Source organism: Bubalus bubalis, chromosome 3 (assembly GCF_019923935.1).
Source record: "Bubalus bubalis isolate 160015118507 breed Murrah chromosome 3, NDDB_SH_1, whole genome shotgun sequence".
NCBI classification, from domain to species: domain Eukaryota; kingdom Metazoa; phylum Chordata; class Mammalia; order Artiodactyla; family Bovidae; genus Bubalus; species Bubalus bubalis.
The window spans coordinates 42,877,896-42,893,456 of NC_059159.1; the positions used below are offsets into that span (position 1 = coordinate 42,877,896).

The 15,561-nt window shown below is 41.8% G+C and overlaps 1 protein-coding gene across 1 annotated transcript in view; it reads left to right on the forward strand.

Annotated features, from left to right (window-relative positions):
* The first annotated feature begins 4,238 nt into the window (after positions 1-4,238).
* The window catches only part of FAM222B (family with sequence similarity 222 member B), a 56,916-nt gene continuing 45,593 nt past the window's right edge, over positions 4,239-15,561 (forward strand). Inside the window, exon 1 of the mRNA XM_006042172.4 lies at positions 4,239-4,375. The gene's annotated coding sequence lies outside the window, so the exon portion shown is untranslated. The remainder of the gene's footprint in view (positions 4,376-15,561) is intronic.

Below are 15,561 nucleotides of genomic sequence, written 5' to 3' on the forward strand. Positions count from 1 at the left end.
TCGTGTCCGACTCTGCGCGACCCCATAGACGGCAGCGCACCAGGCTCTCCCTTCCCTGGGATTCTCCAGGCAAGAATACTGGAGTGGGTTGCCATTTCCTTCTCCAATGCACGAAAGTGAAAAGTGAAAGTGAAGTAGCTCAGCCGTGTCCGACTCTTAGAGACCCCATGGACTACAGCCCGCCAGGCTCCTCCGTCCATGGGATTTTCCAGGCACGAATACTGGAGTGGGGTGCCATTTCCTTCTCCAAGAGAGAGTGAGGGGAGAGGAATTGAGGGTAGCCGGACAACGACTTAGCAGCAGCAGCAGCAGTAGCAGGACCTTCCTAGATGGTGCTAGTACTAAAGAACTTGCCTGCCAATGCAGAAGAAATAGGAGATTTGGGTTCAATCCCTGGGTCAGGAAGATCCCCAGGCAGAGGACATGGTAACCTACCCCAGTATTCTTGCCTGGAGAATCCCATGAACAGAGGAGCCTGGTAGGCTACAGTCCATGGGGTCGCAGAGTCAGACACAACTGAAGCGATTTAGCGCAGGGGAAACTTCCCAGAGGAGCAGAGCAAGAGAGAGTGGTAATAGAAGAGAGGGAAAGAGGAGTGGAGTTAAGAGAGGATTTACTTTTTTTTTTTTTTTTTAAGATGGTAGGTTTTTGTTTGCTTATGGTAGCGACCTAGTAAAGAGGAAGAAATTGATGATATAGGACAGAGATGGGAGAATTGTTGGAGGATGGTAAGAACCAACTGGCCAGACTGCTGTTGTGGGAATGAAGGCTGAGTGTTCGATAAGCTCTAAGTGACACAGACTGACAGAGCCTTGGGCAGCCAAATGCACTGATGATTTGCAAATGGTGTCAGGCTCCAGCTTTCAGGCTGCCTTCTCTGTTTGTAGAAGAAATGGACTTTTTGGAACATGATATTCCGGATGTTCTTTGGGCATATGGGTGTCCAAAAAACAAGATGCTACTAAATACGAGACAGCCAACAATCAGAAAAATAGAAATAGTGTTTCATGAACAGTTAGGTGAAATACCATTTCAACTGCAATTAAAATAAAGGGGAATTTCAGGTTAAACAGTAGTTGAAGAACTTAGCTATGTAAACATAAAATCACCCAAGGAACACATACTAAGTACCACAGTGATGGCAACAGATAACACTGGAAGAATCTCAGGAATAACATAAAAAATTAGGGGAAATGAGTTAAAAAAAACAACAACAAAAAAAACCCCACCTTCCCTGACCCATCAAGTCCTTTTCTAATAGGTGTCATTTTATCCTTCTCACTAAAATAGTGCAGTGAAGATGGTGGAGAGAAGCAAATGGATTCCAGAGATCTAAGGAGATAGAATTTGAAGGAGATGGAGCTTAAAACCTTCTAAGGGACTCCAATTACAGCTAGATAAGTCCAAATCCTTGCATGCATCTAGCTCTGCTTACTTCCACTCCCAAGGCATCAGGCAAACTAGCTTTCTTTCCATCTCTTGATTATACCAAGCTCATTTCTGCCTCAGGGCCTTTATACCTGCTGTTCCTGCCTCCTATGTTTTAGATTTGGCTTCTGCTTCCCATTCAGGTTTCAGCAAAAATGTCACTTTCTCAGACAGGCTTTTCTTCACAGCATTTACCACTCCTGCAATGATTCTGATGCAGTGTCTGGAATGCTATGAGACTGCTCAGGGCTCTTCAGGGTCTTACCTATCTCCTGATGGCCCCAATCTAACCAAGTAACTTCCTTGCTTCCGTGCCTTCATGAAAAAGTGTAAACCAGTTAATGTGGCTCCAGCTTACTTTGCCAGTCTCATCTCTTTTACTCTTCTTTTTGAGTTCGACTGAATTTTTTTTAGTCCCCCAATTGCATGGTATTCTCTCTCGCTTCCAGGTCTTTCCATAGGCTCTTCCTTCCATGATAGGTTACATTTTCTTATAGGATCCTTTATCCTCCTATGACAAAGCAGTTAACAATACACTGATTGAGCACACAGATAACTGAGCCAGACAGCCTGGCTCTGGTTCTCAGCCCCATTATTCACTGTGTGGCCCAGGGCAAGTAACTTCTCTTTACTGCAGTTTCTTCATCTATAAAACAGGCATAATGATTACTGTTATGTTATAAAAGAGGGTTATTACAATTAAGAGTACTTATATGTGTAAAGTGGGCTTTTCTGGTGCCTCAGACAGTAAAGAATCTGCCTGCCTGCAATGCAAACCACCTGAGTTTGATCCCTAGGTCAGGAAGATCTCCTGGAGGAGGGAATGGCTACCTACTCCAATATTCTTGCCTGAAGAATTCCATGGACAGAGGAGCCTGATGGGCTATACAATACACGGGGTTGCAAAGAGTTAGACACAACTGAGCAACTTTCACCCACACACATACGTGTAAAGTGTTTACTTAGAACAGTGCTAGGCACATTGTAAATGCTGTGTGCCTGCTCCTATTATTATATGTCCTCTACTAGACTATAAATTCTATGAGGACAAAGAATGTGTATAATTTGTGTGTGTGTGTGTATGTGTGTATATATATATATATATATATATATATATATATATATGTCACTACTGTGTCTCCTGCACCTAGAACAGTGTCTGGCACATTGTTCAGTGAATGAATAAATTATATCTTTTTTTGGATTGGTGCTCCCTTGCTGGTGTCAACATAGCTGGAGCAGTATCAGATATTATTATACATCTTCTTATATCCAGTGTTAGTGGGAAAGGGAAACAGACTTTCCCAGAAGGAACTCTGTGCATTTTTGACTCTGACTGGGTTACATGCCCATCCATGAAACAACCATTCTAACTTAAGGAATGTTATGAGCTGAATGACTTGGGATTGAGCTTATGTGCTCATCCACATGGTCTGAAAATGGAGTAGGGGTGATTCTTTGATTATCATGAGATATAGTGAGTGAATACTTGGCAGACAAAAAACAAATCACAATTCTGCCCTGGGTAAGAAATTTAAATAGGGAAATGGTTCCAGAGATCCTTACAGTTCAAATATAAGAAGATATGTCATCTCCATACAGATTGCAGCAGGCCTTCCCTGGGACTGCATGTGGTGGGGGAGTTAAGGCACAGTTCCCAGAAGTTTCAGGGTAAGCTATGGCTTTCTTTTTAGTCATCCATTCATCAGGACATAGTGTCGATATTGATTCTTCTTCCTTTCTGACTCTGCAATTCCCCTCTGGTGCCAAATGTGCTCTCATTCCAAAGGATAATACTTTTGCAAGTAATAACTCTTGGTCTCTATCCCTCCAGACTCTGAATTGTAGAGAGGAGACTGGGCTAGAGGAGGAAGGAAGAGTCATGGTGATAAGAAGAGTTTAGTCCTGTATCTCCTCTTCCCTCTGACTGCAGTGCATTGGCTGCAGCTTTCAAGTTTGTATTGTTGAGGGGAATTCCCTGGATTCCCAGTGGTTAGGACTCCCCACTTTCACTGCCCAGGATCCAGGTGCTATCCCTGGTTGGGGAAGTAAGATCCCACAAGCCATGAGATATGGTCCCCCCCAAAAAAAGTTTGCATTGTTGAATTCCTGGGACTGAATTGAGCCTAGTCTCTTGTTGGGTTATGCTAAGGCAAGGGTCTAGGTGGTGGTCTAGGGGCTGATAGCTGGTTTTCCTTGGGCTAAAGGCCCAGTTTTTACCAATTTGCAAGAGTCAGACTCCACAATAAGAGTTGGAAAGTAGGGAACTATTAACCTGATAAGCCCCTTGATGGCACATATGAGATGCCTGGAGCGTTTTCATCCCATAAACTGTATGTGCTTGATAAACAGGCTGAACTTAGCCATGTCCCTGTGCATTAGAGGCGTAGTCACCTCCCTGACAAAATCCCCAGGGCTTCTGAGCACTTGAGTATTCAGGAATGTCAAAGTTACCTCTTACACAGTTACCCCTCAATGCATTTTAGATGTGATCGTATTCTTGAAAGAAACCTAAACTTATTATCAGCGGTCATCTCAGAGCATTCAATCCTTTAAGTGTAAGCAGGATCCAGAATCCTGGAAGTACGATTAAGTCTACGGCCCCTATGGGCACCGCGTTTAGTAACCCACGCTAACTTCCAGAAGCCTGAAACCCTGGGGCAGCCACCAGAGCCTCTAAGCTTACTAAGTCCTCGAAGCCAGCGGCCATGTCCACCTGAGACCCAGGGGTCCAGGGCATCAGGCACTGAGGCAGACGCCCCCGGTGCGGGTTGCGCAGGCGCGGACGGCCGAGAGGGCCCCGGCGCTCCAGGTTGCGCAGGCGCAGGAGCGGCTCCCGGCGAGTCCCGAAGGCGGCGGCGGTGACTGAGGGGCCGGGGCGTGTAGCAGCGGTGGCGGCGGCGGGCGGCAACGGAGCAGCCATGAGGGCCGGGCCCAGTCACCGACAGTGAGTGGTGGTGGGAGCAGGGTGGGAGACAGGAGGGAGAGGTGGAGGGGTACTCCTGGTGGAGGGATACTCCGACTTGGGGGAGGGGGGGTGGGCTCTGCCTGTCGGAGGCGAAGGGGCGTGGGGGAGGGACAGTTTGAGGTGATGATGGGAGGATTCGGGGCACTGTGGTCAGCTCGCCAGCGCCAGGGCTGGACGGCTTCGGGGAGGTCAGGGGGTGCGCGCTGCAGACTGAAGGAGCCCACCGCAGGAGCAGTGTCCCGCGCTCCCCCGTGTGTCATCGTCCCTTCCCCCAGAAGCTTTCGGTCGCCTCTCCCTTTCCGCTTCTTTCAGAGAATGATCTCGGGGCGGGGGAAGGGTAGTGGAGGATAAAAGCCCTGCTGGAGCTGAAGAAGACAACTCTGGTCCAGGCGGGGAAGAGCCGGTCGCCCTGAGTAATAGGCTACTCTGGGTAGAGGATGGGGGTCGTTTAAAGCTGGGAGGGGTCTAGGGAAAAGAGCTAGGAGCTTAGCGTCCGACTGGTTCGAATCCACGTCCATCGCTGGTTAAAGCTGATAGATAACCTTGGGCAGGTCCCACTTAACCTTTCTGAACCTTCGGAAGATGTAATGTGTTTCATCTTGTAAGCATCACGTATATGATTGAGTTCGTTTATAAAAACTGTAAATTGTGAGGACTGTGTCGAGGTTGCTGTATCACCAGCAGTATCACTGGATTTTAGATTTTACCGTTATTAATGGAATGACTGATTTCTTTGTCAAGGCTAAGCATGTTGTTTGTAAAAGCGATCGGCACAGACGTGTTTTCTTTATCGGCTCAGCAGATCCTGTGCAGAAATACCAGTTTGTTCTGTGATGTGACACATTAGCCATCAGACAGACTTGTGTAGGAAAAATGCCATACTTTCAGGCATTTTTTTTTTTTTTTTTAACAAATGGTATGTAGTCCTCACCCAAGAGGGAGGCAATAGAGAATGGAAGGCCAATCTGTTAAATGCTTTATGAACACAGCCTATTCGGTTCCCTTGTAGCATAGTTGGTACTAACCTGCTTTATTATGAGTTGAAAAAAAAAAAAAATAGTTTGAGACAAACTGGGAGGGGTGCACGGTGAGGGATGTGCAAATACATTTTGTTTTGTTTTCCCAGTTTGTTATTTTTTTAATTGTAAAAAAGTTTTTCTTTGCAAGAGTCTCTGGTTTCCCCAAGGCGCTGTGTCTGTTTTGGAGGTCAGATAGCATATAGCCGCTTTTAGGCTCCACTTTTTGTTACCCTGCTTGTGGAAACCTCCAGCGTGGAGTGTCTCTCAGAGAAAGACAGAAGCAGCTGTGCAAAAGCCTGAGAGGTGGCTGGTTTGTTTCTAAGGGACTGAAGGAGCACTCCTGAGGCTTTGTCGTCGTTCTTGTTGTTTAGGGTAGACAAAGCAGAGGACAGAGTTAAACTGTGTACTTGGGGAGAGAGAGAAAATGGCTTTCTAGTCACAGCTTTTGAAAAAGAGGTGAAACTCCTTTCGAAAGGACGGAAAGAGATGATGCTTCAGCTCTGCCAGCTCTGAGGATGGAGAGCTTGAAATGGCAAGGTCTTTTGGAAATTAGTGAGTGATTTATCTTTCATCTGACCAAAGGTAGGGAGTAGCTGTATTAGATCCTTGAAGGTTCACAGATAAGGAGAATGAATTATTTTATAGGAACGGGGAAATGAACCCTCATTGCCTTTAACTTCTCTGTCTGGTCAAATGTGTTTTACTTCTCTTTCTTGGAAATACACAGTAATAGATCATTTTAAACTTTTTGCTCTAGTTGCTTGGCTTTTCCAATAAATTCTCCGTCCATAATAGAGGATAGTTTCTTTTTCTTATTTGGAGGATAGTTTAAAAAAGAAAGTGTGTGGTTACTGTTGTCATAGGTCATTTACAGGATTCAAATTCATTCTTTGTCTACCACATGGAAGATGAAGTAGAGGTGTAAAAATGTTAGAACTAACCATCTTATTTCTAATAGTTGGACATTTGTTTTTAATTTTGATGATGCATTTTCCCCTCTATTGGAAATTTCCATCAGTTCAGACAAGTCCATAAATGCCATCCCTATTACGTTAAAATGATAGAGGTTTGTTCAGCTGTGATGAGAATTTCCTGTCCTCTCCTTCTATTCTCTTTCCTGTTTGTAGTTCCTTTTATGTAGTAGATTACTGTTACAGAACAGGGAGTCTTCCCCTGAGGGAGAGAAAGGGGATGGTCAGTGCCTTGATTGCCTGTTACAAGAGCTAAAATAAAAGGAATAAGGTTTACCAGCTCGTGTTCATTCTGATAAAATGAATCATTTTTCTTAAAAAAAGCAAACATTTCATGCCTCGGGGGAACCCTTTTTAAAGCAGTCTATTTAAAAACAAAATTATGGTGTTTTTACCTCCCTCTCTTTTTCTTTTACTGAGAATATTTGCTTGCAAACAGAACCTTTGTTTCTTCAGATCCTTTCTGATCTTGCCGCCCATTCCTTAGCTGAAGTCTCTTTTGTGATATTTTTATAACCACTAATTAATAATAAGAGCAGAAGGATTTTTTTTTTTTTGTCATTTGTTTTGGTTCTTGATAGAGTGCTAACAACTTTAAAGGAATACTATATGAGAAAATGTTTAAAAGGGAAAGTAAAGAGGATAGTGGATTTGTTTATTTTTTATTTACTCAGTTTTTAAATTGAAGTAGAGTTGATTTACAATGTTGTGAGAAAAGTGGATTTAACTTAGTGAATCTGTAAGTTGATTGTGATGTTTGGAGGGTAAAGGATTCAAGAATGGACCTGTGGTTCAGAGGACCCTTTTGAAGAGCAGGGTTTGCTTACCAGTGTTTGTTTATTTAGCACAGCTGTTGGCTTAGAGTACCTGCTCGTTAATATTTGCCGAAGGGAAAATAATAACAGTATGTAATCAGCAAACTTGGGTTCAAATCTTGTGCAACTTTGTGTATCTTTGAATAAGCTTACTCACGTATCTTTGCCTGTTTCCTCATCTATAGACCAAAGATAATTGTACTTACTTCATGAGGTTGTTGTGAAGGTTAAATGTGTTAATACATATAAAGTGTTTAGAATGGTACCTGACACTTAGTAAATGCTAAATGAATGTTAATTATTACCAGTGTTCGTTGGATATGCTCACTCTCTTTGTGCCCAGATCACAGGTCAGAGTTGATGATGACCTAGCCCCTGCCCTCTGCTAGATCACAGTCTAATGAAGGAAACAGAACTATTCAAAGTAATTATAATGGAATTCAATACCTTATTTCATCAAATCCACAGTGCCAGTGATTGTAAGTCTCACAGTTATTTTGCATACCACTAAGGAAGAAGAAATGCTACTAATGAGACTGGCATGCCGTCAGTTGCATCCTGTTTTTTGGAGAAATGTGGTGGAAAAAAGCCTGTCTTAGAATTGATGGAAGGACTTCCCCGGTGGTCCAGTAGTTAAGACTGAGAACTTCCATTGCAGGGGCTGCTGGTATGATTCCTGATCAGGGAACTAAGATCTTGAATGCTCACGGCCCCCCCAAAAAATGATGGAGTAAGAGTTGATGGATTCAGGTATTGTCAGTAAAGGCCTCTACTGCATCGAACCTTTTTGATAGGCCCTCACAGATGGACATGGAAGACAGGACATTCCAAGCAGACAGTGAGGTCTGCACATGGGAAAGGGGAGAGCATTATTGATGTGTACCACCATATCAGGGCAAGCAGCAGGAGGAAATGAGCTAAGACTTTGGCAGAGCAACATTGTCTAATGCAGCAGAGCAGGACAGGAAGCTTGGAACATTTTCAGAAGCATCATGAGCCTAATTCTTGGATTTAAACTCCTGAAATATTATCACAACTCTAGATAGATGGTTCTGATACAGTAAACCGAGAAGTGAGAGTATGTGTGAGAAGTGAAATGGCAGGGGAAAGGCTGAAGCCTTACAGCTGACCAGAGAGGGGATAAGTGTGAAGTCGCTGTACTCTTGGTGTGAGGTGAGTGCTTTCTCGGCAGAGAAGTGTTTTTAATACCTGTTCCTGTCTTTTCACTGCCTGTCAAGGTCTTGATTGTGTCCCTTTTAGAGCTTTACAACTCAAGAGTGAAAACAGTGAATACAATTTGAGAGGAAAAATGCTAAATTTTATTAAAGATAGATTTAATACAAGGAGAATAATAAATTACTCGATTTGCTAGCTCAGTTACAAAATGATGATTTGATTCAGCACGGGAGTGACTGTTTCATGGGAAAATATAGGTCATTTAAGGAGTGATATAATATTTACTCAAGGGTTGGTGATTTAAAAAAAAAAAGACTTAAGGGAATTCCCAGGTGGTCCAGTGGTTAGGACTCTGCACGTCCACTGCAGGATTGCAGGGGACACAGGTTTGATCCCTGGTCAGGGAACTAAAATACCACATGCTGTGCAGCATAGCCAAAATAATAATAGTAAAAGACTCACCCAGAAGAAAAGACTTTGGTACTAATTTTCTAGTGACTAACCCTGAAGCAATTTGGGAAAAATATATAAAACCAAAAATACCATAAAGTATGAGTTTCTGTAGTGTCTTTTTTTTTTTTCCACCAGTAAGCCAAAACAACTCTTTAAGTTTTTAGACTCTAGTCTCATTGAAAAATGTTGGTGATAATCCTCAGCAGTCAGATTCAGCAAACATTGAAGTGCCTACTTTGTGTTAGGCATTGTGGTAGACATTGGGAATTAAAATGTGAATGACGTGATCTGTGTTTTTAAGATGCTCACATTTTAATTGGAGACTGACAAATACATAGTTATGAATCATACCAGTATAGTAAAGTGCTGTCATAGAGATCTCTACTAAGAGTTATAGGAGCCCTGGTTCTGGCTGGTGGTAGGAAGGAAAGGTTGGAGAAGGCTTCCTGGAGGAAGAATCGATCTGGTCTTGAGGAATGAATGCTGTTTGGCTGCTTCAACAGAAAAGGATTGGAGAAGATAGTATTTCAAGGGCGGAGAGCAGCTTGCACAAAGCTACGAGTCTATACTGGGAAGGCCAGTGGTTTAATGTGCATAGGTCAAGGGGTACAAGGTAGGAGTGGAAGGAAGTGAGGTAAAAGATGGGTTGCAGCCCGATTATGGATGGTCTTATTGAGGGGTCTGAATTTTCTTTTGTAGGTGCTAGGCAGTCATGGGAGAGTTTAGATCACTATTTAGGAAAAGTAACACTGATGGATAAACAACTGGTTCTTACTGTATAGCACAGGAAACTATATTCAGTATCCTGTGATAAACCAGAATGGTAAAGAATATGAAAACGGATATCTCTATATTTCTCTGTATATATAGGTAACTGAATCACTTTGCTGTATAGCAGAAATTAACACAACATTGTAAATCAACTATACTTCAGTAAAATAGAAAGGTATGGAAGTTAGATTTTTAAAAGGAGAAATTGGCTGCAGGGAGATGGTTATGAGACTGGTGTGATGGTCGTTTGAGAGATATTGAAGACCTCAGGTACTGGAATTGTAGACAGATTAAACAGCTTTTTAGGAGTCTGACTAGAAGGATCTTACTGACTTTATGTTGAGGAAGGTGTCAGGGAGAAGTTGTCCAAGATGGATTTAAAATTACTTGCTTGGGCAACTAAGTGGATGGTGATATCATTAACTGAGGTAGGGAATAGAGGAGTAAGAGGGTGTTCCCATTTGAGGGAAAATGAGTTCGATTTTGGTATGTCAGATTTGAGGTGTCTGGGAAATCCAGGAGCAAATGTCTAACAGGCTTTTGGATATTTGGATCTTGAGTTCAGTAGAAAGCGTTAGAATCTCCGTAGAATGGAGATGCAGACCTAGAAATCATTTAGGGTGTAAGTAACAGTTAAAGCCAGTGTAATGACCCTGAGTCTAAGGTCCAGTTGCTTAATGTGTTGATCATTCACATTGTCTGGAGAGATTGGCTAAATGAGAATGTGGCACTCGGTACTTTCTCAATAGTAGTTCATACTTATCTTTACGTTTTTTAATGTGTTATACACTTGGCTTAAATTATCAGCTTTTAGGTTGCAAAGAATAAAACACAAAACCTCTCATCTTAGTGGAAAAAAATGGTAGCATTTTTTCTTTTTTACCTCTTTATTATGGAAAAATTTAAATAAGTGCAAGAGTAGACAGAACAGCATAAGAAACCCCTGTCACCCTGCTACAGCTACAGTAAGTGTCAGCTCATGCCCAGCTTGTTCCATCTGTATAGCCTTTACCCACTAACCCACCTACATTATTTTTTTTAAATCCAGAATATCATAATCTCATGAATAAATATTTCAGTATGTAGCTTTAAAACATAAGGACTAAAAAGAAATTCCACCAAAAATTAGCAAGCATTTCTTTTTTTTTTGCAAGCATTTCTTAATAGCATCAGTTATCCAGTCAGTTTTCACTTTTCCCCAGTTACCTCAGTAATTTTTCAACTGTTTGGAACAGTATCCAAATAGGTTCGTACAGAATGATTTTCATATATCTACTACTTACCGTTTAATTTATAGCTTTGCTCTCCATCTCTTCACGTATTCATTGAGATCTTTCCTATTTAAAAATGGACAGGGAGGCCTGGCGTGCTGCGATTCATGGGGTCGCAAAGAGTCGGACACAACTGAGCGACTGATCTGATCACCTTCTAATCTTTTGGAGAGGGGGGTGTGTGTGTGTGTGTGTGTATACTTGAATCACTTTGTTGTACACCTGAAACTAACACAACTTTGTAAATCAGATATGCATCAGTTAAAAAAAAAAAGACTGTCCACCACATGATTGGATTTATATGACATTCTGGAAAACTCAAAACTGTAGGGACAGTAGAGAACACATCAGAGTGGGTTAAAGGTAGGCGAAGTGTTTGACTACAAAAGGGTAGCATGAGAGTCTTTTTGGCAGGTGATGAAACTGCTCTGTATCTTGATTATGGTTATAGTTATATGACTATGCATTTGTGACAACTCTTAGAACTGAACACTGTAACACGAATTTTACTGTGTAAAATTTTTTTAAAAAGGAAATCTGAGGGTAGAAGACTTTAAAGAAATCTTTAAAGACATTCAAGAATTCCATAAATATGACCTCTTAAATGTATTGCAATTTTTTACTTAATTTCATTTCTTTTTTGAATATATTTAAAATAAAAGATACATAGTGGAAATTTTAGATCCTTTTAGTTTGTTTTACTTTAAAATGCAGTCGTGTACTCTGATTTTAACACATCAGGAATACATTACCAGTTATTTTCCATGTTATGTAAGTTTGCTTATTGCCAAGCACAATGCTACTAGATTACCTTCTCCACTGTATTCTTCCTCTCCTAGGACACTGCTGTGTCACCTAAAGATATTTTCTGTACTTGGTGCATGAAAAATATTCCCCAGTGAGATATCTCACATTAACTGAGGGATATGTGAATCTTATCCAAAGTCTGGCCAAGCTGTCTGTTTTACTAGGATGACTTAATGGATTGAAGCTTGGATACTTAGAATATTGTGGCAGGAGACATCCATGATATTCTTGGAAGTTGTGTATTATAGCTTCCAGGTGAGAGTGGATTTTCCAATTTGGGAAGACATTGAGGAAATTGGCTGTGATTTTTAGGCAGCTGGACCAGGTCCAATATTGATTAACAGTATTGCACCCCTCTGCTGGGCATCCATCCTCTTTCCTTTGCTGCTGCTTTTTTGGTGAGAGATGGTTTGAAAAATATTTGCTAGTGTGTCTGGATCATGTCTCTACTCTAACCTTTTTTTCCCCCCACAACTACTCTGGTTTTCTACCAGATCTCAAATTTCTAAGTAGGACTTCTATTTAGATAAAATAAGATCATTCCTCTTCGTAGGGGATTGTTGGGTGTCTGATTAGGCTTCTCTATCTCACCTAAATTATTGCCTGTTCTTGGTAAATCATTAATCCAGTTATCTCTAGTCCTGTAATGTTATTCTTTTCAGTACCTTTCAAAGGCTATCAAGTGGAAATTCTTTCTTTCTTTCACACCTACAGAGTTTACTATATTCATGTTGGCCTTTCCTTTCTTCACTATGCTGTTAGTTCTCTGTGACCTTGTTGCATCACTGTCTCTCTTTCAACTAGTCTTTAGTCTTTCTGTCTTTATTTTTTCTTTTCACCGGTAATGTAATTCACTACACACACAGGCAAATCATCTAAATCTCTAGATTTAACTCAAATCTCTTTCTCTGTCTTTTCCTCTCCCTTGTCCCTTCCCTCCTTCCCTCCTAGAATCAAGGCCTATATTTCCAAAACCCACCTAGACATCCCATAGGCACCTCAGAATTAAGTATCTTCTCCATGAAATCTAAACATTCTAGATTTCCTGCCTAGTTGAATGATATTAAAAGCCTCTTGATGAAAGTGAAAGAGGAGAGTGAAAAAGTTGGCTTAAAGCTCAACATTCAGAAAATGAAGATCATGGCATCTGGTCCCATCACTTCATGGCAAATAGATGGGGAAACAGTGGAAACAGTGTCAGACTTTATTTTTTTGGGCTTCAAAATCACTGCAGATGGTGACTGCAGTCATGAAATTAAAAGACGCTTACTCCTTGGAAGGAAAGTTATGACCAACCTAGACAGCATATTAAAAAGCAGAGACGTTACTTTGCCAACAAAGGTTCGTCTAGTCAAGGCTATGGTTTTTCCAGTGGTCATCTATGGATGTGAGAGTTGGACTGTGAAGAAAGCTGAGCACCGAAGAATTGATGCTTTTGAACTGTGGTGTTGGAGAAGACTCTTGAGAGTCTCTTGGACTGCAAGGAGATCCAGCCAGTCCATCCTAAAGGAGATCAATCCTGGGTGTTCATTGGAAGAACTGATGCTGAAGCTGAAACTCCAATACTTTGGCCACTTCATGCGAAGAGTTGACTCATTGGAAAAGACCCTGATGCTGGGAGGGATTGGGGGCAGGAGGAGAAGGGGACGACAGAGGATGAGATGGCTGGATGGCATCACTGACTCGATGGACGTGAGTCTGAGTGAACTCCGGGAGTTGGTGATGGACAGGGAGGCCTGATGTGCTGCGATTCATGGGGTTGCAAAGAGTTGGACACGACTGAGTGACTGAACTGAACTTGAATAGCCACACAGTTGCCTAAATAAAAAACTCTGGACTTGACCTTAGTTCTTTTCCTTCATCACTCGTATCTGGTTGATACAAGTCTGATTTTAACCTTTGAGGTCTCCTAAATCTACCTTTTTGTTCCCACACCTGTTGCCAAAGTCTTGGATTAGACCATTTTCATTTCTCACTTGGACACTTGCAGTAACCTCTTAACTGGTCTGTATGTCTCAGGTTTTATTACCCTTCTTTCTGTCACTCCACCACCCAGTCACAAGAGACTACTTATTCCCTTTCCCTTTAAGACCCTTCATTATCCACAGTGCCTCATACATAGCAGATGCTTGATTTCATTTTCCTTCCTCCTTTCTTCATCCTATTTTTGCTCAAAGGACACTTCTAAAACAAGCAAACATAACCAATAATCTAGTGAATCTCCTAATTAATCTTTAGGATTTAGCTCATAGTTCATTTCTTCTGTGACGTCTTCCTAGTTTTCAAAGCAGAATTAATCATTCCTGCTTCTAGGCTGCTGTGATATTTTAGTATCCTGTTATCATTACACTTAGTATTTAAATGTTTTGTTTCCTCAGTTGGATTGTGAGCTCTTTGTGGATACGGGTTATGTCTTTTATAAAAAAGTATTTAATGTATTTGGCTGCACCTGGTCTTGGTTATGGCTGCAGGATCTTTGCTCTTCATTGTGGCATGCAAAATCTTTAGTTGTAGCACGTGGGATCTAGGTCCCTAACCAGATATTGAACCCAGGCCCCCTCTATTAGGAGCACGAGTGTTAAGCTACTGGACCCAGGTTAGGTCCAGGGAAGGTCCCAGGTTATGTCTTTTTTTACCCTCTCCTAACAAGTAAGCTTGTCAAATTTATTGAGTTGATAGAATGTGTTGGGCACTAACCATACACTGGTGAACAAAGGCATACACTGTTCTTATGGAGCTGACATTCTGGAGGGTAAACAGACAACCAACAGCCCCAAAAAAATCAGTTGCAGAGCATTAAAATAGAGTGATATATTAGAGGATGAATGGATAGCTACTTAAGATTGGGAGAATAGGGAATATGGAATGCCTCTCTGAAGGTATGGTATTTAAAATCCAGGAGGATATATACCAAGATTAGCAGATCAAACATTCCAGTGCAAAGCTAAGGAGGAATTAATTCTATATAGTCAGTTCAGTTCAGTCGCTCAGTCGTGTCTGACTCTTTTCAGCCCCATGGACTGCAGCACGCCAGGCCTCCCTGTCCATCACCATCTCCAGGAGTTTACTCAAACTCATGTCCATTGAGTCGGTGATGGCCATCCAACCATCTCATCCTCTGTCATCCCCTTCTCCCGCCTTCAATCTTTTCCAGCCTCAGGGTCTTTTCAAGTGAGTCAGTTCTTTGTATCATGTGGCCAGAGTATTGGAGTTTCAGCTTCAGCATCAGTCCTTCCAATGAATATTCAGGACTGAATTCCTTCAGGATTGATTGGTTGGATCTCCTTGCAGTCCAAGGGACTCTCAAGAGTCTTCTCCAACACCACAATTCAGAAGCATCAATTCTTCTGTGTTCAGCTTTCTTTATGGTCCAACTCTCACATCCGTACATGACTACTGGAAAAACCATAGCCTTGACTAGAAGGACCTTTGTTGGCAAAGTAATGTCTCTGCTTCTTAATATGCTGTCTAGGTTGGTAATAACTTTTCTTCCAAGGAGCAAGTGTCTTTTAATTTCATGGGTGCAATCACCATCTGCAGTGATTTGGGAGCCCCCCAAAATAAATTCTGTCACTGTTTCAATTGTTTCCCATCTATTTCCCATGAAGCGATGGGACCAGATGCCAGGTTCTGACATTGTACAGGAGGCAGTGATCAAGACCATCCCCAAGAAAAAGAAATGCAAAAAGGCAAAATGGTTATCTGAGGAGGTCTTACAAACAGTATGAAAAGTAGAGAAGCTATGAAAAGTAGAGAAGCGAAAGGCAAAGGAGAAAAGGACATCTCTTTTGGGTTTTAGTTCTAGAAGGTCTTGTAGGTCTTCATAGAACCGTTCAACTTCAGCTTCTTCAGCATTATTGGTCAGGGCATAGACTTGGATTA